Genomic DNA, 24809 nt, shown 5'->3' with positions numbered 1-24809 from the left:
TGATTACATGGTAAGAATGTTTCCAGGCCTTCGCGTTTTCTATTTCACCGTTGTTGTCCTGAAATTTGCTAAAACTGTTCATTTCATTACTGAACTCAATCAATCAATCAATGAGGCTTATATCGCGCATATTCTGTGGGTACAGTTCTAGGCGCTCTGCAGTGATGCCGTGTGAGATGAAATTTTATACGGCCAGTAGATTGCAGCCATTTCGGCGCATATTTACCTTTCACGGCCTATTATTCCAAGTCACACGGGTATAGATAGACAATTATTAACTGTGCCTTAGCAATTTTGCCAGGAAAGACCCTTTTGTCAATCGTGGGATCTTTAACGTGCACACCCAATGTAGTGTACACGGGGGGAGGGTTCGGACACCGAATAGAGTCTGCACACAAAGTTGACTCTGTGAAATAAATTTCCGCCGAACCTGGGATCGACCTGACGCTGACAGCGGCCAACTGAATACAAATCCAGCGCGCTACCAACTGAGCTATATCCCCGCCCCACTGACGTCTGCTACATGTACGAAGGACAGTCAGTCGAATAAGTCGACTTCCAAATGCTGCATAGTCTAGCTCGAAATAAGTCAAAAATCATTTCTGCTTTTAGCAGCGGGGAACTTTAGGATCAAGCATTGGTAATGTGGAGAAGATAAGCCACATGTCACTCCTAGATTGTGCTAATAGATTTAAGCGCATTGCCATTAGCCAATCAACTGTTTCCCATCAGTCTTAATGAAAGGGCCGCACACAGAGTAAAACGTGTTTCAATTCCTTACTTTGACTGACGAAGTGAAGGCTTGTCATATGTAATCATTCTCGTGTTTCAGACTTCCTCTCTGTGCGGTCAGTATTTTCGCAGTGAAAAACACCTTTCGTCAACTACACACAGGTTACTGCCCAGCATCTTAATTTGCATCAAGTGAGTGTTTAGTAGTCTTTCTGTGTACCATGACATGTTTTCCCGGCGTGTGTTAAATACCATTTTTAGGGGTTATTCACGAACTCAAGCTACTTCCATTACGTTTGTTCCTTGGTATTATTTTTACAGCTGCAAAACAAAACATGATATACTATATATAACGTTTACAATTAACTTACCTGTGTTCAAATAGGGTCACATTTTGATGCGCGGTTATTGCGTGTTCATGTTTTTACAACTAAATCAACGATAATTTTCCGTGTACAATCAATGATTAACTAGATAATTGATTTGTTTAATTTGCATTCTTTTGCGTAATATATTATGACATATCATAAGGGACTGGGTGGCCGAGTGGTAACGCACTTGCGCTCGGAATCAAGAGGTTGCGTGTTCGACCCTGGGTCAGGCCGCTATTTTCTCCTCCCTTTCCTAACCTAGGTGGTGGGTTCAAGTGCTAGTCTTTCGGATGAGACGAAAAACCGAGGTCCCTTCGTGTACACTACATTGGGGTGTGCACGTTAAAGATCCCACGATTGACAAAAGGGTCTTTCCTGGCAAAATTGTATAGGCGTAGATAAAAATGTCCACCAAAATACCCGTGTGACCTGGAATAATAGGCCGTGAAAGGTGGATGCAGCGCCTAAAGGCAGTCGATCTACTGGCCGATGTGAATGCGTGATATATTGTGTAAAAAATTCCATCTCACACGGCATTAATAGGTAACATGCGCCTTGAGTCGCCTTGTGTGGTGAGATACGTGCGCGATATAAATCCTCGTAAATAAAATAAATAAAATAAATATCAAAACAAATTACACGTTTTTCAACACTTACGCAGAATAATTTATCATATCCAAGCAAAGTTTGTATATTGGGATTATTTTTATCATCAAAGTACTTCACGGAAAAGCTTATTTTTGACCCACTCAAAGATAACGAATTTTTTTCCTAGAAAATCATTGTGGGGCGTTTCATCCATCCATCTGTTGCACCACACTTTGAAGTAATCCCACACTTTGAAGTAAATTACTTCAAAAAGTGGTGATGTGCCCCACACTTTGAAGTAAACCCATTTTTTACTTCAAAGTGTGGGGGGATCTTCCCACACTTTGAAGTAAACTCAGTTTTTACTTCAAAGTGTGGGGGGATCTTCCCACACTTTGAAGTAACTTACTTCAAAGCGTGGGACTTTTGCATCGCCTGTTTGAGCCTGATGATTTTGTCCAAAAAAATGGCAAAGTCTTTTGGATGAGTGAACAGAAAAAGTGAGCGAGCCAAGAAACACAGTGATGTTTATTCTATTGGTGTTGGCCTTTTAAGAAAGCTTTAGGATGTATATAGAACACGCGGGAACGAATCAAGAACACCCGGAAATGCAGGGAAACGTGTATTGTCGCAGTGGAGTTCTTTTTGCGGGGAATTGTTGTAGTGGGGATATTTCCAGGGATAATTGTCGCAGAGGGAACATTTGGCGGGGAATTGTCGCAGTGGGAGACACTTGTTGGGGAATTGTCGCAGTGGGGATATTTGGCGAGTAATTGTCGAAGTGGGATACAGTTGGCGGGAACTGTCGTAGTGGAGACATTTGGCGGGGAATTGTCGTAGTGGGGACATTTGGCGTCGAATTGTCGTAGTGGGGCCGTTTGGCGGGGAATTGTCGTAGTGAGGACGTTTTCCAGGGAGAATTGGCGTAGTGTGGACATTTGGCGGGGAATTGTCGCAGTGGGGGACACTTGGTGGGGAATTGCCGAAGTGGGGACATTTGGCGGGGAATTGTCGTGGTGGGGACATTTGGCGACGAATTGTCGTAGTGGGGCCGTTTGCCTGGGAATTGTTGTAGTGGGGACATTTTCCAGGGAGAATTGTCTTAGTGTGGACATTTGTTGGGGAATTGTCGCAGTGGGGGACACTTGGCGGGGAATTGTCGTAGTGATAACATTTTCCAGGGAGAATTGTCGTAGTGTGGACATTTGGCAATGGGGAACACTTGGTGGGGTGTTGTCGTAGTGGGGACATTTGGCGGGGAATTGTTGTAGTGGGGCCGTTTGGTGGGGAATTGTGGCAGTTGGGACATTTTCCAGGGAGAATTTGCGTAGTGGGGAAATTTGGCGGGGAATTGGCGTAGTGGGGAAATTTGGCGGGGAATTGCCGCAGTGGGGGACACTAGGCGGGGAACTGTTGTAGTGGGGACATTTGGCGGGAAATTGTCGTAGTGGGGCCGTTTGGCGTGAAATTGTCGCAGTGGGGACATTTTCCAGGGAGAATTGGCGTAGTGGGGACATTTGGCGGGGAATTGTCGCATTGGGGGACACTAGGCGGGGAATTGTCGTAGTGGGTCAGTTTGGCGGGGAATTGTCGTAGTAGGGACATTTTCCAGGGAGAATTGGCGTAATGGGGACATTTGGCGGGGAATTGTCGTAGTGGGGCCGTTTGGCGGGGAATTGTCGCAGTGGGGACATTTTCCAGGGAGTTTGGCTTAGTGGGGACATTTGGCGTGGAATTGTCGCAGTGGGGGACACTATGCGGGGAATTGTCGTAGTGGGGACATTTGGCGGGGAATTGTCGCAGTGGGGAACACTGGGTGGGGAATTGTCGTAGTGGGGACATTTGGCGACGAATCGTCGTAGATGGACTGTTTGGCGGGGAATTGTCGCAGTTGAGGCCATTTTGCGGGGAAATGTCGTAGTGGGGAAATTTTGGTGGGAATTATCGTAGCTTGGACATCTGGCGGGGAGTTGTCGCAGTTGGAATATTTGGCGGGAAATTATCGCAGTTGCGGACATTTGGCGGGAAATTGTGACAGTGGGGACATTTTGTGGAGAAATGTCGTAGGGGGGCTTTTTACAGTGAGCCCATGCTTGTAAAATCGTGCCGAATTAGCCCAATTGTTCCCAGATAGTCTCCGCATGACCCAACATGTTTTAAAATCGTCACCACGAGTTTTCGTCACACTCAACAATGGGACATTGCTTAAAGCCTGATAACAAACATCACTATGTTTCTTGGCTCGCTCACTTTTTCTGTTCACTCATCCAAAAGACTTTGCCATTTTTTTTGGACAAAATCATCAGGCTCAAACAGGTGATGTAAAAGTCCCACGCTTTGAAGTAAGTTACTTCAAAGTGTGGGAAGATCCCCCCACACTTTGAAGTAAAAACTGAGTTTACTTCAAAGTGTGGGAAGATCCCCCCACACTTTGGAAGATCCCCCCACACTTTGAAGTAAAAATGGGTTTACTTCAAAGTGTGGGGCACACCCCCACACTTTGAAGTAATTTACTTCAAAGTGTGGGATTACTTCAAAGTGTGGTGCAACATCCATCCACTCACACGCCCTCACGCTGACTTTCCTCGCATGCTACTTAGCGTAACGTGTGAACTTTTCAACTATGTTTTTAAAACACAATTACGTATGATAATACCTAAACTAATTAACATATAAAATCAAAAAACAAGAAAGGCAGGTAGTTGGAACGTTTGTTATTGACAAAACAATACATTCACTATACAATAAGTGAATGTATTTTTTTTTTTTTTTTTTTTTTTTTTTTTTTTTTCTCTTTTTCTTTTTCTTTATTTTAAAAGGAGGGGTCTTTATTGGGAGTTTGGGAGGTTTTTTTTTTTTTTTATTTTTTTTTTTTTTTATTTTTTTTTTTTTTTCTCGTTCTTCTTTCTTTTTTCTGTCTCCTCTTCTCTCTCCTGTTCACTTTCTCTTTCTTTTTTTCTTTTTTTTCCTCTTTTTTCTTTTTTCTTCTTTATGTGTTTATTTTATTTCATTCTCTTTTTGCTTTGTCTTTTTGCTTTTTTTTTTGCTGGTCCCGACGCTTGTTCCTTCTCCCAGTATGCACCCACGCCGCCCCGTCCCAGCACTCACTGCAACATCCACCCCTGAACTTCGTTCCGCCGCCAGACTTTGTCGAATCAATGAGCCCCCAGTGTTGGTCAGACACCTGGGCACCCTCACTAATTTTACAGACACTCCAGGGAAGGATGTCAGGCCGCTGCGGTAGGCTACCCTCGGAAGATGACACTGCACTGCTGCTGAGTCACTTCGACGGTGTTCAGTATTGGTCCTGTTCCTGGCAAGGGACACAGGCACCGCTACCTACTAAGCCCTCTACTTACGACACTGAATGTTAAGTCGCGGAGCCAGACTGAGTGAGCGTCTCCTCAGAGAGCAGACCGCCACTGCGTCCTTCCGTCGACCCCCCCGGAGCATCCCAGGCTGGCAGCAGAATATTCAGGGATGGCTGGAGCAGGAATACTGGGACCAAGGTCACCACGAGAGCACTGAGCAGGAAGGGTCACAAGAATCGAGACAATTTAGTATTTTATTTTTCGCGCTTTCTGAGTCAATCGCATTCGTGAAGTGAATGACACTCGGCTGTGTGATCCCAGCCTTCCCATTGGAACTTTAATAAGTGAATGTATTGTTTTGTCAATAACAAACGTTCCAACAACCTACCTTTCTTGTTTTTTTATTCTGAATTTTGGAATGTTGGCAGTCTCTTTGTTTTTGGATTTAATTAACATATAAATATCTCAAAATACCTCTGAAAAAATCCGCTCGTCCCGTTTAAAAATAATAAACAAAGAAACTCAAAGAATACAAACTAAACTTGGTCAACAAATTATTGCAACAAATTTAGAACCCAAACAAAAGCATTAATTCCAGTATCATTTCATTAAAACTGTATATGCCAGTTAAGGCCGCTCACTTAACTATCAGGATCACCTTTTGGATTAAAGATTTCGTTGACAGGGACCACGTGACCGCCGCTCAAATAAGGGTACCCTCAAAATCCAAACTTTTGCACGAAGTATCTCTATTATGTTGGTAAAATATTCTGAAAGTCTCAAGGCAATCCAACTAGTCTGTGCTAAAGTGCAGCGCAAATTGTCATGATACCCTAAACAAATTACGCAAAAAGTCCCGTTTTTACATTCAGTCAAGTTTTGACTGAATGTTTTAACGTAGAGGGGGGAATCGAGACGAGGGTCGTGGTGTATGTGTGTGTGTGTGTATGTGTGTGTGTGTGTGTGTGTGTGTCTGTGTGTGTCTGTGTGTGTCTGTGTGTGTGTGTGTAGAGCGATTCAGACTAAACTACTGGACCGATCTTTATGAAATTTGACATGAGAGTTCCTGGGTATGAAATCCCCAGACTTTTTTTCATTTTTTTGATAAATGTCTTTGATGACGTCATATCCGGCTTTTTGTAAAAGTTGAGGCGGCACTGTCACACCTTCATTTTTCAATCAAATTGATTGAAATTTTGGTCAAGTAATTTTCGACAAAGCCCGGACTTCGTTATTGCATTTCAGCTTGGTGGCTTAAAAATTAATTGATGACTTTGGTCATTAAAAATCTGAAAATTGTAAAAAAAAAATACAATTGTTATAAAACGATCCAAATTTACGTTCATCTTATTCTCCATCATTTTCTGATTCAAAAAACATATAAATATGTTATATTTGGATTAAAAACAAGCTCTGAAAATTAAAAATATAAAAATTATTATCAAAATTAAATGTTCGAAATCAATTTAAAAACACTTTCATCTTATTCTTTGTCGGTTCCTAATTCCAAAAACATATAGATATGATATGTTTGGATTAAAAACACGCTCAGAAAGTTAAAACGAAGAGAGGTACAGAAAAGCGTGCTATCCTTCTCAGCGCAACTACTACCCCACTCTTCTTGTCAATGTCACTGCCTTTGCCATGAGCATGAGCGGTGGACTGACGATGCTACGAGTATACGGTCTTGCTGAAAAATTGCATTGCGTTCAGTTTCATTCTGTGAGTTCGACAGCTACTTGACTAAATGTTGTATTTTCGCCTTACGCGACTTGTTGACTGTTCTCGCGATCGACACCTGCAGCAGTAGGAATAGCATAACACACGAAATACGCAAGCTAGCTAAACAAATCAATCTGTTCAGGGTACATAATTCATTTGACTTTCTTTTGGAATGTAAAAGTTGCACAGTTTTGCCTATTGTGATTTTTTTTCGACTTTTCATTTGGCCTTTCTGTTTTTATCTGGTCGATTTTGAGGGTACCCTTTTTGGAACGGCGGTCACGTTATCCCTGTAAAAATAATCTTTAATCCAAAAGGTGATCCTGATGGTAAAGTAAACGGCCTTAACTGGCATATACAGTTTTAATGAAATGACAATAAAATTAATGCTTTAATTTGGGTTCGAAATGTCTTGCAATAATGTTTCGGCCAAGTTTATATAAACATAACAAAATATGTATTGCGAAACATTTCGCACGCAATTAAAGCATTATTCCCATGCTATCTCATTCAATCTTTCTATGTGATTTAAGGCCGTCCATTTGACTGTCTTTCACACCTTTCGGATCAAAGATTCCTTTTACAGGGATCACTTGACCGTTGATCAAGTAAGGGTACACCCAAAATCGAAGTGAGAAAAACGGAAGCAACCAATGAAAAAATCAACGAAATATCATAATAGGCAAAACGTGATAACGTTTATATACGAGGGGAAATTCAAACAATCAAATCAATTTCTATCCAGAACTTTTATTTTTGGTTCAGCTAGTTCGTGTGCTATGCTATTCCGACTGCTGCAGGTGTCAAGCGCATTAGCGGCCAAAAACGGGAGGTCTTGGGTCAATTTTCAGGGGTACCATGAGAAAAAGCGCCGTATTTCAGCAACGACTAAGTGGATTAATTTAAACTGTCATGAGTGTATGCCATAATGGAACGACACCGAGTAAAATGTCATATGTAACAGTTATTTGTTCAGATGTTATGCAATGTTCCGGGAGAAAAAAACGCTTTAAACCCCGTCATAGGATTATTCACTTATGTCCTACAAATTCATGACTTTGCATGTCTACAGAATCATGATTAATACAACGATTGCCAAAGTTTCATTTGCGTATACTCACTGGTGTAAATTGTCTAGGCCTTTAAACATGCTATATCTATTTGAAGGATTGGTGTGCTACAACGATGCCCAGTCACGCGTGACCGCAGCATGTTTTGAGATGCACGCAGCGAAAACCGCTGTCAGTGGAAAACCGCGTGTAATTTCAATTTTTGTCCCATGTTTTTACATGGCTGGTACATTTACGCCAGTGGTTACACACAAATAAAACTTCGGCAGTACATGTATCTATCATTTGTCTGTAGACATGCGAAGTCATGAATTCTATTGCGGTTTTTAAATCTTGTTCCGGAACTTTGCATAATTAACATGTGAGCAAATACATGCAACTATTCTGTCAAGGGATTTAGATGTGGGCTGACTTAATGGTCCAGTGTTTGCTTTTTTGTGTACGGGGATTCTACTTTCACGCACTCGGACATACATTTGTACACACACAGTCATACACAAACATACTCATGCATACGGGACAATGACAACACGCACTCGAACAACACACACGGCACACAAACAAATGAACATTTCAAACATTTCACTCAAATCAGAACATAATCATTATACAAATAGGTTATAACAAAATACCTCTCGTCACACAGAACACACCGTTCGGCACTGTACCAGCACTCTTCCTTCTGAATCCTACCAATGTCTACAACACAGTCAGGAATCACATCACTGCCGAAAGTCCTTGAAGTTACACTCAGTCCGAACCGGCGAAGAACACTGCTTTACTGTCCTCCGACATGCACAAGATAATTTCCGCTTCCATGTTCCTCTTGCCGTAGGCACTAAAATAAAACCTAATTACTCTAATTAATAAAAACACTTTCATCCCACACTACAACAAACACATCCGCTCGCATCAGTCATCCGTCGCGATATAACCTTCGTGGTTGAAAACGACGTTAAACACCAATAGCGCGGTGGGAATTCTGTCATATCTAGAACAATCGTGCACTTGGTGAAGAGTTTTTGAAATTTGGCATGGAGTTAGGTATGGTCATAAGGTTTTCAAAAACCATCGCAAACAAATTCAACCTTACGTTTTGTTGCCTGTTTGCGCAAAATTCAATATGGCCGCCGACGGAAGCAGTAAATGTCATATAGCAGCTCCCATTATTACTAGAACCTTGTCAAATGTCTGCTATCCCATGTTTTCTAGTGCAAGGAATCCAAATATGAGATCTCTGGTGTTTCACCGCTATTTTCAGGGTCAAAGGTCATTTTTCAAGGTCATTTCAGTTAACGAAGACGATAACTTTGGAATTTATTAACTTCAAAAGATGAAATTGGTTTGTACACCAATGCGTGAGCCCTGTGAGCTCACGGTTCAAGTTCTTGAACTCACGACTAACTATTTAGTTAAACACGAATTATGGTGCTCAGAATTGTCGATGTTATAGTTCTGGACTTAGTCACTGGCACTGTTTGCGCAGCCTCCTTCACACTCGCACAGTGGACCACGTACAGCGAAGACCAGCGCGATGACACTTGCAGTTTCCTTTGCAAGCAACCAAGCAGCCACAGTGGAGCAACAGTGAGCACCCTGTGCTGGCGTCAGGCAGACTTGTCCAGTATGGCACCCATGCCTTGGTTCTCTCGTTCCATTCCCATCCCCATTCACTTGAGTTTGGGATGTTGGAGGTTTTGGACAGAGACTATTTCCAGATGAAAGCTGCGATGAGCAATGCTCGCTTTGTGTGCTGGAACAACGCATGCTGGTTTGGTGGGTTGGATTCCAGAGGTTTGAGACCAACAGTAAACATCAGCTTTCTTGCTTCGTTGACAGACGTTGATCTACAGTTTTTGCTGTACATCAGCACAGTGAAACGCTCCAGACGCTGCATGTGCAGTGAGTCGAGTGTGAGGCTGGTTGGGTCCTGGGTGATGGCGATGAAGGTGTCAGTGACCTCAGGAAAAGTGGCCCATGTATTCCACGCTGTCATTTTGCCAATTCCTAACATGGCCGATGTTACATCACATCCTGTGTTGGAATGAAAGAAGGGAAGTGCCTGGCAGCGTGGAGGTCCCAGCTGTTGAGCAATGTAATGTACTGGAATGTCTCTGAATGTCTTTCCTGACCCAAATCCAATCCACAGCTCTGACAGTTTCAGCTGATCAAAGTGATGGATGGCAAGAACCACCACATCTGTGTCCACTGTCCTGAGGTAGGCCTTAGTGTGTCCCTGCTCAGCAGCATGGCAGAGGTGAAGCATCATCTGTGTGTCAGCTTCTTCTTGGTGGCAAGGAGATAAGGCTGATATATTTGTTGGTCTGTTAGTGAGCACAAGGTCAACCTTCGTAGTCAGGAGATGATATCTTGCATCAGTGGTATGTCGCACTAGTTGCTCACTGAGGAACTGGAACAGCTCATCCTTGTTGCCAGACTCCTTGAGGAACTTCTGCCAGTCAGCTCCCTTTGGAATAGGTATCTTTGCTGAGACTCTAGTTCGCCTTCCTTCACTTTCACCCCGCTTGGCACGAGTCTGTGATTTGAGACTTGCATCCTGATATGTGTCCCAAACAGCATCCACTCTTGTGGTGTTGTTGGTCATCTGGCTCTCTAAGAAGGGTAGCAAATGCATAGTGTATTCTTCAAACACAGTGGCACGCTGGGGCTTGACAATATGGATGATGGCTGGCATATCCAGTACGATCACAGAGGCTTCTTTTGCTGCAGGAGAGCGTCCAGGATCAGGCATTCCAGGCAGGCAGCCAAGAAGAGCAGACTTTGTACCTGACATCAGTTTTCCACGATCACACAAGGAAGGAGGCTCACGCTGAATCTCATGTCTGAAAAAGTCGTCCATATCACCATCAGGTCGTCCTAGCAAGGACAGAAACAACTTGGTGATGAGCGCCGCATTTGCCCTTGCTGATCCCTACTTGTTAGCACCCTTCTTCAGGTCCACAGGTGGCCGGTTGCTGAGAGTGTACAAATTGGCCCTTGGGATAACATCAGACAATGGTTTGAAGCAAGTTTCAAGTCTGTCTCTCACAAACTCTGTAAACATGGCCTTGCCGATGTTTGGAGCTTCCCTCAAGCAGTTGACAATTACTGGGTCCTTGACTTCACCGGTGTCCAGTGTGACGATCTGGGAGCCTGTCTCCTTGAATGGGTTGACCACTGTTCCCTCTTTCACAAGATAGAGCAGTGCTTTGAGATGTTTCAGGAACTTGTTTTGTTCAGCAACAGAAGACTCTGGGTGCTCTAAATTGACTTCTCTGTTTGAAGCTGAAAGACTTTCATTTTCAAATTCATCAATGACTCTCAGGACCTCTGGTTTTGAGAGTTCAATAACCTCTTTTTTCTCTGGTTGACCATAGAGTCCTTTTGCTCCACTGTCCTCCTTCAGGAATTTGATGCTGTTCTCCTGGCTCTGGTCAAGCGCCATGAGGGAGAACTTCTTGTCACTGCGCTGCACAACGAACTTCCCTTCCTCAAAGGCTTCATGGACACTTGGATGGGTCTCTGGCAGACAAGCCATGTCCTTCGGGAAGACAGGCATCCAGCGGGCATAGTTTGTTTGCTCAAAAGCAAAAAAAAACATGGGCTATGAAGGGGGCCATTTTGAATGGCATATATACCTTTTCAGCTTAACTGGTGAGACTGAGATATTCAAGGAGTTCAGAAATAGACTCCCAGTGGTCAAAAACATGGGTATAGAGACTAATTGTTTCTTTTTAAATTAAGTAGGTTCAGAGTTATTACACTCTGAAATGAAATGACCTTCAAAATGACATATTGTCATAAAGTGGTTTGTATGTGAAATAAATGAAATGTACGTGTTCTGCCCTATTGCACTGTCTCTACCCTTTTTCACACCAAACACTTTAAACAACAGAAATTTGGAAGATACAGGCTTATTATTTCCTCAACCAAAACAACATAATTCTTCACTTCAAATACATCAATACGAATCAACTTTCCAACACATAGTTCACACAATCTTTCAGCTTTCACTCAATGCATGTAAATACATATTATAAAGATACTATCTCAAATATAGATTAACGCACAAAAGAAGGTACTGACAGACACTCACGAGTTCGAATCACGGCTCACTGCATGTCACCAGTTTCACTTCCTTGTGTCGCTGAATCCTCGTAGAATAATGAATTCCCAAACAACTCTCGTTGTAGATGCCAACACACACCTTTCACGACAAAGATGATTATATTCACCTTATAGATGCCTCACGCACCTTTCACGTTTCTCCCCGAGAAACCCTTCCGCCATTAGCGAAACAACCGTCGTCAGCTACGACCGGTAATGATGAAGACTCCTTCGTCTAGTCATCCTGCGCCGATGTGGTCCCTTGCTCGCCACCATCGTCCCGCGCTTCTCCGTGTAAGGTCCCTCCCTAGTACACGCCATGGAAACCCCTCATGGAAGCTCCAAAAGAATTTAACCAAGTCTTAATACAACATTCTCTAAAACCATCTCTTCTTCCAAACGTTCATGTACCAACTCATACATTCTCGTTCATTCTACGTTCACATTCCGTCCACATTCAATATCCAAACTAATGCTTAATCTATGAATAACACTACCATACAAAGCATCACCGACTTAAACATAACATAAATACGTAACATTTATGTTCAAGAAATTCCCCATAAAAAACCGTGATACAATTACAACAAGAATTCTCTCAAAACTTCACACTAAGATTTAGTGCACTTTGTATACACTAACCTTTACACTGCAGCTATGTAATCAAACTTCAATAATATACAACATAGTAAATCATTTACCTTAAGAGACCCGTCTCTTGAAAGAGTACTTGTTCCCAGAACAAGACCGACACGCGCCGACAACCTTCCCGGTTGAAAATCTCAAACGCTGTGACGTTATTAACCCCAGACCAGCTACATGTCTCAAAACACAGCTCATCTCAAGCTAAAGCCAGTTTTGCGTGGAACGCACAAAACCCGTGAATAACGCTCCCCAGCCACATAGCGTCGCACTTCGATATTTAGGGAGGTTAAAATCACGACGTTGTTCACATCACAAATTATGCTACTCACATCTTTGTGACACATATGAATGACCTTTGACGTTAAAATGACCTCCAAACGTCAAATCCATCTTGGGCATGGGTTGCTTGCACTAAAACACATGTGAAAGGTTGTATTTCTCAATGCTGTAGTGGTAACAATGGGTGTAATTTAGCAGTCCTTTTTCCCGGTGGTGGCCATATTGGATTTTGCGCAAACAGACCAATCGAGGTCAAGTTCAATTTGTTTGCGATGGTTTTTGAAAACCTTGTGTCCATACCTACCACCATGCCAAATTTCAAAGACTCTTCACCAAGTGCACGATCATTCTGAATTCCTTCTCAGCTGCAAATAAAGAAAGAAAGAAAGCATCAGTCATCCCATCGCTCTCTGACGTATCACGCTTGCACGGTCAACCTCTCGACCACCGCAATTACACAGAGGGGTGACAACATGCGACGCATCGCACAGCACAACCGTCCCTCGCTAAAACAAAACACTGATTTTACCTATTCAAATTAGGCGAGTCGGCTATTCCGCCAGACCATTTCAATAGGGTTTTAGAGACTGCTCGGAAATAATACTTATTCCACGATAGCTCAGGGGTACCGTGATCAGAAAACATTACCACCAAATTTTTCCCTTGACATATTCCAAATTGTATTCGATGTACTTTTGATATGTATAGACATAATTTTGTTAAAGTTTCTAACAATCCACCAAGTCATTGCTGATATACGGCGATTTTTGTCATGGTACACCTCAAAAGTGACACAAAACCTTACGTCTTTGACCGCTCATACGATCGACACATGCATCAGGAATAGCATAACACACGAAATACGCAAACTAGCTAAACAAAACAGCATATTCTTGGTAAATAATTAGTTTGACTCTATGTATGTAAAAGTGGTTTTGGCTATTATGAATTTTCGTCGATGTTTAATTGGTCCTTTTTGATTTTGTCACGTCGATATTGGGGATACCCTTACCTGTGCACCTGTTACGTGATCCATGTAACATGACACTTTAATCCAAAAGATGAGCCAGATAGTCAAGTGGACGGCCTTGAATGCCTTTGAAAGTTTCAAATAATCGACACGGGAAGTAATGCTTTAAAAAGCGAAACAATAAGGTATTTACTTTATTTAAACCATGGTCGAGTAACCCAAACGCCTGCATAATGTACGCAAATTCTGAAAATAAAAACGTTTTGATAATACATACTTTCCCAACAATGCTCAAAATCCTCTTCTCCCATGCACAAATCAATCTTTTGATTTTTTTTCTTACCCTTCAATATATCTTTCAATAAAGAGGTTCTTCTATCTTTCCAAAAATATACTCCCACAAATTTCAACTTTCGCTTTTAGACAAACTCACGTGTTTTCCTACTACCCAACGACATCGCTTCAGGCTTTCTCCTATTGATCTGACCTACCCCCCCCCCCTCCCCCCTCACCCCTCCCCCCCTCCCAAAATAAAATAAAAATGCATTCATTATTTCAAGTGCATAATAAGTAGAGGTTACATGCCGAGTCTCAGTGATTATTAAAAATAATGGTCGAAGTTGGCGGATCATGAAAAATGCGAGCTTCAGCGAGCTTTTTCATGACCGCGAACTGAGACCATTATTTTTAATAATCACTGAGACGAGGTGTGTAACCTCTTTATTCCTCCTTTCTTCAGTTATTCAAAGAAAAAAGGAGTTTTTGTGCGAAAGTTTGATCGAATCCGAATCACTCAACCAGTCAACCTGCGCAGGCGATCGATTAATGCGCTGTTGTATAGTTCCGTGCAAATCATTCCATTCTGTTAACACTTCTTGTCAGTTTCCCTGTTTTGGACTAAAATCAAGTACACAGATATGCTGTTATTCTGCTGTGGCGGTAAAGGCAGATATTGTGTGTTCTGTTTATGTTTTAGTATCGCTTAGGATAATGTTCTTACGTCAAATGGGACTAGCAGACGAACCTTTGCACCCGTGTTCCAACGTTAATTACTGTATGAAGTTCAGTTTTCTGGGGAAAATAGTGTATGAAACTGCTTTATGTTGTTTGAATTGATGAGATGTGTCCATTTGGTTGCGTGTGATCTGTTTATAAAATGAAATATTGTTGAAAACTGACCGTCGGATTGCAGTCAGTACGTGTTGTCGAAGACACTGAGTTAAAAGAAGGGGAACTACTCTTGTCGCTAGACAAAGTATGAGTTACTTGCCTTGGGAATTTGCTTGTGGTGAACGTTTGTGCACGGCAGATCTAGATTCAGAAAACAACCGAACTCATGAATTTTATATGGAGATTCATGTGTTCAGGCCTGTAGTTGTTAATTTAAATGCGGTATGTTTGTATTGTTTGCTCCAGAGATGTATACTTCGTACGTATAGAGCGTTCGGAACTTTTCAGTCGCAAAAGTAGTACCGAAACAGAACAGCTTCTCAACCCATTGCACTATCGAGGATTCAGGCTGTTGCTGGCTCGTTATTTGTTTGGTTGCTGGGTCATTATCGAAAAATAACTAGCTCTACAAGTTTACAGAGGTAAAGAAACAGAGGGGGGAATAAATATCTATTTCATCCTCTAAGAAAATGATAATATCGTCTGCATAAAGAACAATTTTAATAATTGTTCAAACATCAACATAATTCCACAGAGAACTTCATCTAATACGTTCACAATGTCTTAAGTTTGAGGCAGACAATTCAGAGTATGAAGGCCAAACATGAGAAGACAATGAAATATGCCTCTTTACTAATTCCTGAATTGATATGAAACTGTGAAGTTTAATCAACTGCTCAAACTTCACTCAGGAAGAATTTTGCAGCAATTTTCATATTCATATTTTGATTTATTTCAGTTGTTTTTTTCAGTTGCTTTATTTCTTTTATTGCAGAACAGACTTTCCAAAGAAATTGTACCAACACCCGCACTGACCGTCAAACTGTAAAGCGCTCATAACTGGTTAGTTTACCCCTCAAACAAGATCATGAGCAAAGACGTGTACGTTAAAGCTCAAGCCCAATTCACAGTTTATAACCAGGATGGTACAAAACGCGTGGATAAACACGGTAAATTTGTAGCAAAAGGCGATGCCAAGGATGTTGCGGACGTTATGGGAGCTAGGGCTAAAGATGAAAGGCTCATGTTCAGACAGGGAGGGAAAATGGCACAACAAAGCGGCCATAGTGCCGTTGGTATGTCAGGAAATCAGACTAAAGCAATCGAAGGACACAAAAAGAAAACAAAATGAAAGAAATTTGGAGTTCTCAATTGTCTGTCGATGAAGAGAGGCACTTTGACCACCTTTTCTTTTTCTGCACATTACTTAGAAACATATCTGTACGTTAAAAGACGCACCTTCAAGCACCTTGATATTTGCATAAAGTAGACACAACCAAACTAAGAGAAGGTAACTCTCGCGGAAAATCGGAAGTCCCCAAAACAGGGAGATAAAATAACACGCTTTCACCTTGTGCAGTTAGGCAGTTCGAACGTGTCTTTTGCGTTGTGTTTGGTGTAAACAAAAACTGACCTACGATTAAAGAGCAGACATCGGCCTCGAGGGGCACAGCAGTTTTGAAGAATTCGTAGCCTTTTCTTATTACGTAAACCCATGACGTCAAAAGATGTTCAAGTTAGTGTTTACAGCAATGTTCATCAATTAATTTTACAAAGAACAAAACCACTGTAATTGGGAAAATGTCTTAATTCGTAGAATAACAATGGGTTCTTTCAGACGTTAAATCGGGAAAGTCATACCTAACATCATACAGAATTGTTCATAAACTTAAAAATACACTTAAGTCTTTTTTCAAAAACTAATAGTCTGTTTCAATGACTTTCACCAATGTTCAACATTATAAATCGAGAGAACTAGACTTTGAAAGAAATTTGGTGCACAAAACAGTTTTCCTGATTAGGAATTATTGCGTGAAGCTTTCTTTACAACATTCTTTCATGAAGTGTACGTGGTTTTTTTTCTAGAAATAGGCGTGTCCCCTGTTTTGAGCGAACACTGTTTTTGTTGTGCACTACCTCTGTTTGTTTGTTTTTTAAATGGAAAAAAATACACAGCGGCCATAATTCCTATTTATTTGAATGAATGTCAACTTCAAAAAGATTGTTTTAGAGTGCAGATTTAAACAAATCAATGCATGAAGAATTTGAAAAAACAGTTGGTTATACATACACTACAGTCGTAATGAGTAAATGTATGATTCGGGAGCATTTTGCCTCAAACAAAATTTCTCTCAAGATAATCAAAGGAATACAGGGAGGGATAGATTTAGAGGGACATTGTCTTTCTTCTTATTTATTTTTTTTTTATCTATGTTCGCATAGCATAAATAAAGTTACAAAAACAGGCACATTAAAACGCCGTGAAAAAGACAACATTCCTATATATGTTCATGTTCAATGCTAATCAACGTTAGATTTTTATATTTTTCGTCACAGAGTATGCTTAGTTGCACCACAACTCCTCACTAAATTAGAAAGAAACACAAAAGCAGAAAAGTCTGCATTCATGAGTACTGAATCCTAAAAAGGTGAAGTTATTTTTAACATCAACAAAAGAGAAGCAATCCCGCAAGGTATCCTTAAGGAAGTAACTGCATGGTGACCTAAGTTGTGACAGTATTGTATGACATGTCCTCCTAAAAAGAAACAATGAACTATTCAATTTAATTCGTTCTTTGTCCATTGCAAACTATATGTGCACATTAAAAGAAAAGGAAGCAGAAACTCAATGTTAATCGAGTATAATGTGCTGATTTACTGCTTAGTATTCCTTGAATAATTTAAGCGTTTTTTGTGTGTGAAAAAATCGTTCACATCAATGAAGGATTATATAATGTTGTATGTGCACTTCCCTTTCTATTTTTTAACAGTAAGACAGTAAATCTAATTTCCAGTAGTACCAATTGCAACCTATCTGCCTTATTGTTAAGAAAGATTAACAACTTTACTGCTGTTATGGTCCTTTCCTTATGGACGGCTTTATTTTTCAGGAAAGGGTAGCTGCTTTTCCTCGAAAAAAAGTGTTTCCTAGAAACATCTGCTTCTTCTCTATTTGAGTCACGATAATGGCAGGCAAACAACCGAAACTGTATGTAAAAAGCTCAGATACAGTCTCTGTATTTAAACATGATGGGTCAGTCGTTAGACTAAAAAAGGACGAAGAATCTGAAGACGGAAATGTAAAACATGCCTCTCAATCCGTTGAGGAAATTGGACCAAAAAATGAAACTAGGATCTGGACAAGACAGTACGACCCAAGCAATCCTTCTGCCAAAACTGGTATTGATGAAACTCTGGCACACACGATGCTCAAAGACGCGGACGAGGACGAGGACGAGGACGAGGACGAGACAGACGATGACAGCCAAAGCGATGCCAGCCGCAATGACGACTTCTGGAGTAATCCTAACTGGTCTCCATTTAAAAGTGATGCCAAACCAAACGGCCAACGCCTCGCGCAGAAGGAAGGGGAGAAACTTGAGCAAGTAACCCCTGTTACTCAAAGGCTTCGCAAAAAATAAGTGACAAGCAAAAATCAACAAATGAAGGACCCAAATAAAAAACATACTAACAAAATATTTAGATTGTTTTTTCACATGCACGTTATTTCAGTGCGCCTTTGACAATGTTCTGGGTTTGTTATTCTGTCTTGGTGTTATAGGCGCCGTGGCTTTTGTTGTTGATGTTGTGGGGGGTTTCAGAGGTGACAAAATAGTGATTAGGAGAGTTTGATTTGTTTCATCTTCAAAAAGTAAAACGCTTATTTTGATTTAATTTTTGTTTAAGTGTCTATCATTTACTGCAAGCTCTACAGAAATCACATTTGTCATTTTGTTCAATGCTGCAGAAAAATGTAGAATGAACCATGTTGATTTTCTGCGATAACTGAAACGTAATCTTTAGACATTGCGGCAGTCTGCTCTTTTAGACGGATTTGTCTCCACTGCCTTTGGACAACTATTATCCAACGCAGTCTACAGTAGTTTTTGACAATGATTGCTGCTTTGGTAGTTCAGTTATTCTGGTTACACATTGAAGATTTACACATGAATGAATTACGCATTGTGCCTTTCTGACAATATTTATACTGAAGCTGTTATCCGAAAACTACTCAAATGTCATTCTTTTGATTGCAAAATGATAATAATAGACGATGTTTGGAAATAACTTTGTCAGAATTGTTAAACGGTTAGGTAGAGTAAGACCTCGTTTTACATAGTCAATCTTTTCAAAGCAAGCCGACGCAAAAATAACACGCTGCCGACCGGCTTCATCCTACACTGCCACACCGCTCCACAATCATGACAGACTTATTTCCGAAAACATCGTTCATTTGGGGAATTGACGTCTTGAATAAAGTAAATGTGTCTCTTTATCCATTTATCTTTCAATCTGGTTCTTCGTTAATTACATGAATTCTCTCTTTTTTGTTTTTGTGCATGTGAAACATCAAGTAATCATACATAAACTAATGTTGATATGTAGAGCACTCTGCCTTTCAAGCAAAATGTGACCCTCCACCACGAAATGAGTCGCATGTCACCTCCAGCGGTTCTGCGCTAGGCTTAATATATAAGTCCGGGGAGTGTCACAGTGTGAGGGTCACCTTAGTCACAGGCTTATGACTCAAACAGTTTTTGCTCTTTTCTAAAACGGTTTTCACCACTGGATGAGCATAAAAAAATCTTTAGGAAAATGTAAAAATATGAAAATCATGCAAAGGTGACATGCGACTCATTCCGTGGTGGAGGGTCACAAATAGGGTCTACCTTTCGCGAGAAAAATACTGCAAACATATATGATTAGTGTGAAGGAGACAGCAGATTTGTTTCTGATTTTGTGTTTTTTTGGTTTTTATATCATCACTTGTGTCATGCATTTTGTAGTGTAAAATGTTTTCTTGATCTTTGCAACCGTCATATAGCCTTTGGATGAAAACAGCTAGTTGTCTGAGCTAAATATTTGCGCTGCAAACAATGAAATAATGAACTTTTTGTTCTGTTTCCCAATTAACGAATGCACATTAACATTTAAAACAGTTTTTGACAAATATATTTCACAAGAAAACGCATACTAGCCAGCCAGCTATTGTTATAGCTTGAACGAAAAAGTACCAAGTGGGCTAAACAGAATTTTACCAAATTGGTGTACAGTACATTCCCTTCAATTGTGTTTTCCTAGTGTAAATCTATATTTGTATGAAATCACGTGGATTAAAACAAGTTAAATTTCAAAAATGTTTCCCCGTGTTATGCTGAAGTTGCTTTATAATAAACAAGTATTTAACCAGAGTGATTTGGTCTTTTATTATGTGTGTGTGTGTGTGTGTGTGTGTGTGTGTGTGTGTGTATGTAGGCCTATGTGTGTGTGTGTGTGTGCATGCGCGCGTGCATGTGTGTGTGTTTGTGTGTGTGTGCGTGCGTAAGTGCGTAAGTATGTTCGTGCCTGTATGTGTGTGTGTGTGTGTGTGGATGTGTGTGTGTGTGTCCATGTGGATGTGTGTGTGTGTGCGTGCGTGCGTGCATGCGTACGTGTGTGTGTGTGTGTGTAATCTGAGAAACGTCTTTGTAACGTTTACAATTTGTGGACGAGTTGAAAGAAATACAACCCCCTGTCTTTATGATATGTGCAATACGTTAAAATCAAAATAAATACTCAACATGATTTCATTTTGTAGTTTAAAAAAAACCCACACACACACAAATTCAAAAAATTGAAAAAATTGAAAAAAAAGCATTTTATGTATACTCTGTTTATTTCAAAGTACACATTTCATTTTATAGTGCAAATAATTGAATAACACATGTATAATTATAAAATTGGATGCAATTATGTGCTTTTTAGACAATTGGTTGGGCAAATTTCTCTACTTCACCTCTACAACTCAGGTAAGAAATCGGCCAGACATTGTTGTTATCATAATAAGTTCACTCTTTAGCAGAAAAATATGTAACAACCAAAACGCTAAGTGTACAATACATCATGAATTCAAAAGCAAGATATGTTATTTCATGTGGCATATCTATGGGTACACAAGGCCAACATTCATCAAGCTATCAGCTCTGAACTGCGAACAAGATATACAACAAGCGAGTGCAATAACAATAAGACAAAAAACAATGAAAAGTATCTTTTATAAGTACTATTCATTTCTGTATTCATAAGCTTATTCTTGTTTTGGGGGAACTCGTCTGTACCTTTTTCTGCTCTGTGAAAGCTCTTGAACCTTCACCTTAGGTTTCGTATTTAATGTTTAAAGAAACCTACTCTTCTGTGTATCGATTCTTGTCATATTGTCTTACACAGAACCCAGTTTTCAGCTTTGAGGAAGCCATGTTTTCTTCATAAAAAAAGGCTTGAAATTAGTGAATCGCAAATCTAATGTTTGACATTCATCTGAAAACATACAACCACGAATACAGACTGCAAACTAATAGGGCGGTATGACATCGTAGTAACCAACAGTATGTAAAGAACATTTGATTTGCTAATGTATGCGAGATTACCTACGAACAAAGTGTTATAAGCAAAAATAGCTTTGCATCCCCCACCCCTCCTCTCTTTCTTTCTTTATTTGGTGTTTAACGTCGTTTTCAACCACGAAGGTTATATCGCGACGAGGGAAAGGGGGGAGATGGGATAGGGGAAAGGGGGGAGATGGGATAGAGCCACTTGTTAAGTGTTTCTTGTTCACAAAAGCACTAATCAAAAAATTGCTCCAGGGGCTTGCAACGTAGTACAATATATGACCTTACTGGGAGAATGCAAGTTTCCAGTACAAAGGACTAAACATTTCTTACATACTGCTTGACTAAAATCTTTACAAACATTGACTATATTCTATACAAGAACCACTTAACAAGGGTTAAAGGAGAAACTGAATCCGTTAGTCGCCTCATACGACATGCGGGGTGCAGAGAAATAAGGATGTGGAAAAGAAGACTTTTGGTAAGTGAAATAAAGCCTAAGGTGATGGATCCAGTCAGGTAGAAATAAGACAACAAGAAAAGAATTGGAAAACTGCAGGGAATAGTAGGGAGAGTTTTCTTGGAAGGAAATATAGGTGAAAGGACTGGTAAGGCAGAAATAAGACAAAAGAAGAGAAGAAACAGAACCGTTAGTCGCCTCTTACGACATGCTGGTTAGCATCGGGTAAATTCTTTCTAGTCGCAACCAATATGGGACTCCCCCTAACCCGCGGGGGGTACCCCTCCTCTCCCTACCCCCTTTACCCTGAATAAGTTCGGCAATGTTGCGCACTTTTAACTGCAAAGTTTTTGATGGTTTGAAATAAGGGTTGGAGTTTCGCCGATTACCGATACAAAACCCAATTCCTGGGCATGAAATAACCATTCAATAAAAGCAATAGTTTTGAAAATGAACTTAAGTGTATACACAAACACTACAAATATGTGAACAGACCGTTAGAGTGGGCCTTAAAGTACAGCACATTACGACAACCTTCCCGGCGAGGACTTAAACCCCGATCGCCTGCATAAGAAGCAGGGATACTATTTATTATACTACCAGGGAAAGCTTAGTCACTACCGTACATGTATCACCCTTTCGTAGTTTGTACACTTCTTGCAACATACAATTCCTAGTGAAAAAAAATCATTTTGCAAAGACAATGGCTCCAACAAACATATATTTGTTTTCACTACCTATTTTATTCATGTTTTTATTATTTAGTTAGTGGAAGAATCTTTTGTAGTGTATGTTTGATGGTGTATGCTTTTAATTAAGCGTTGCTGACTATGAATGTAGATGTAAATGCTTGTATAACTGTGTTTTAATGTTAAATGTGTCAAGCGCAAAGAGCATAATTGTAAAGTTATGATGTTGCGCTATATAAATGCTCATTTATTATTATTATTATCTGCAAACCAGAGATGTTTTCCGCGTTAAGCAAGCACTATGAAAAACACCAATTTCATGGTTCACAATTCATTTAATAATAATTATCATTGTCAGTAAGACTAAGTACTGGTGCCACATGCCTAATGTGAAAAAGTTGATTGGCTTATGGCATAAAACAGTTAGTGCACTCTTAGAGCAATTCTCAAAAATAATCATAGTTCAAACTTAGTTCAATAATTCAATTTTCCATTTATTGAGTTCCTTCCCTTACAGCAAGATTAGAAATCACGGGTGCAAGTAAACAGCTGTTTGAATCAAATTAAGCCTAGAGAGAAAAAAACGTGCAGGCAAAATACGTATCCATATATACTAAGATTATGTACATTCCAAATGAAAATTAGGTGTCAAAGAATCAATGGAGACATTTCAACCATAAAAATATCAACAAGTCGTGTGAAGCAAAATTACTGCCTTTAGTCAATCCGTCGAACACATTGAATGCAATGAACGCACTGCATTTATTTCCACAAATACAATATAGTTTTTTTCGATTACCCGAGACCATGTGCCAAAAAAGCGTTTTCACAAAAAAAAGCGTGCAGAAAGCGAAAAGCCAGTATCGCACAGTAGTTCTTGCGCGGCTTACCCCGGCTCGCTTGAAGTCACAAGCCAGTTAGTGGGGCTCGTATGTTGCAGACGCACTCATAAATCATTCACATCTTGCAACAAACATCATACTTTGTGATATTGTTCCTTATAATTATTTAAGGGATTTCAGATACAGAGCCACTTCAGAAATCGGTTTTTTTGCTTTTGATAGGGAATAAAAGGCTGCATTTACAGCAGACGAAATTCGTACCAAAAGCGCTCAGCAGTAAATATTCCCAACTCAGCAAATGTAAAATTCAATGGTTTACCATGCACCAGAAGTTGTCTGCTGATGACACATGCATGACATAAATACTCTTATGGGTATTTTTGTGTTCTGGTATTTAATTTGATCGTTTTTAGAATTTTATATATCCGCAGCATGAAAATTCAAGATGGCGGCCTCCGCAACATTGCGTGTTTTGATTTGAGCGAAAACAACGTTTCTGAAGGTAAGTTTTCAAGAATACGCATCCATTCACCAATGTCACATCATTTTACTGTTTAATTCTCCCCTGGGGTCTGTTATTCATCGGGTGAAGCGCTGAAATGCAGAGACTTTGTTTAATCTTGCAATAGCTCATCAGCTGGATTGTGATGCTGATAGATCTAGATCTATCTGTTGATTACAAGTAAGGAAATCATGATCGCCACGCTAGTGATTTTAACCAGATTAAACGAACTTTGAATAAAAGGCGAGGAGAAAGAGATTGTTCATGGTATGATAAATGATTAGTCCTGCCTACATTAAGGACTTCCATAAGGTGGGGAGGGGTAGAGTCAAAAACTGAGTGAGGGTAGGCCAGATAGTAGGATGACCAGCTGGAGATAAAAACACTCCACTCCCCATGTCTTTACAGTGTTGTGATCAAACTTTCAAAGACGGTAGGTAACAGACAAAAGCATACAGTGTATGCTAATCAAATGAGATAAGTGGTTTTGAAAAATGAAGAGGTACCGCTCTTTGAGTTTTACAATAATTTGCTTATTTTAAGTTGACCGTGCATTGGTGTGAATTTTATTTTTACAGGATATATACAAGAGTTACACCACATGCCGGTTCCTGGGAACAAGCGTTCTGCATTTATTCCGGTGCCACAGAAGGGAGCTGATTTCACTAGTACTACTGTATCAAGGTTTGTTACCTAATACATCTTAACAGTAAGATTTTTTTATTTGTATTAATTGGAACATGTTTGCACATCATTTGTAAGAGACCTCTGTGAATTTGATGGGGTTAACGTACGAACCCTCACTATGGTCAACATTCTGTTAGCGACTGTTTGAAGCGAATAAATGTAGCGGTCAGAAAGATTCCAGAATCAGTTGGGTCACTGGAAACTGTGTTTGTTTGTTTTTTAACCTGAAACAGTAAGAATTATACGAATTCATGAAATACAATTTTCTTTCATTTTGGTCTGTTGTGTGAAGACTT

General features: G+C 40.2%; 1 protein-coding gene and 1 long non-coding RNA gene across 2 annotated transcripts in view; one reads left to right on the top strand and one right to left on the bottom strand.

The window, feature by feature from the left end:
• Window positions 1-24809, bottom strand: part of LOC138962701 (uncharacterized) — a 223453-nt gene that overhangs the window by 184709 nt on the left and 13935 nt on the right. The window lies entirely within an intron of this gene.
• Window positions 728-20157, top strand: LOC138962695 (uncharacterized). The gene is made up of 2 exons (XR_011454579.1): window positions 728-924; window positions 15741-20157. It is a non-coding gene; the product is annotated as an uncharacterized lncRNA (long non-coding RNA).

The sequence above is a fragment of the Littorina saxatilis genome, linkage group LG3, assembly GCF_037325665.1.
Source record: "Littorina saxatilis isolate snail1 linkage group LG3, US_GU_Lsax_2.0, whole genome shotgun sequence".
Classification (NCBI taxonomy): domain Eukaryota; kingdom Metazoa; phylum Mollusca; class Gastropoda; order Littorinimorpha; family Littorinidae; genus Littorina; species Littorina saxatilis.
The sequence above is the reverse complement of the archived record's forward strand: the minus strand, read 5'-3'. Positions and strand labels throughout refer to the sequence as shown.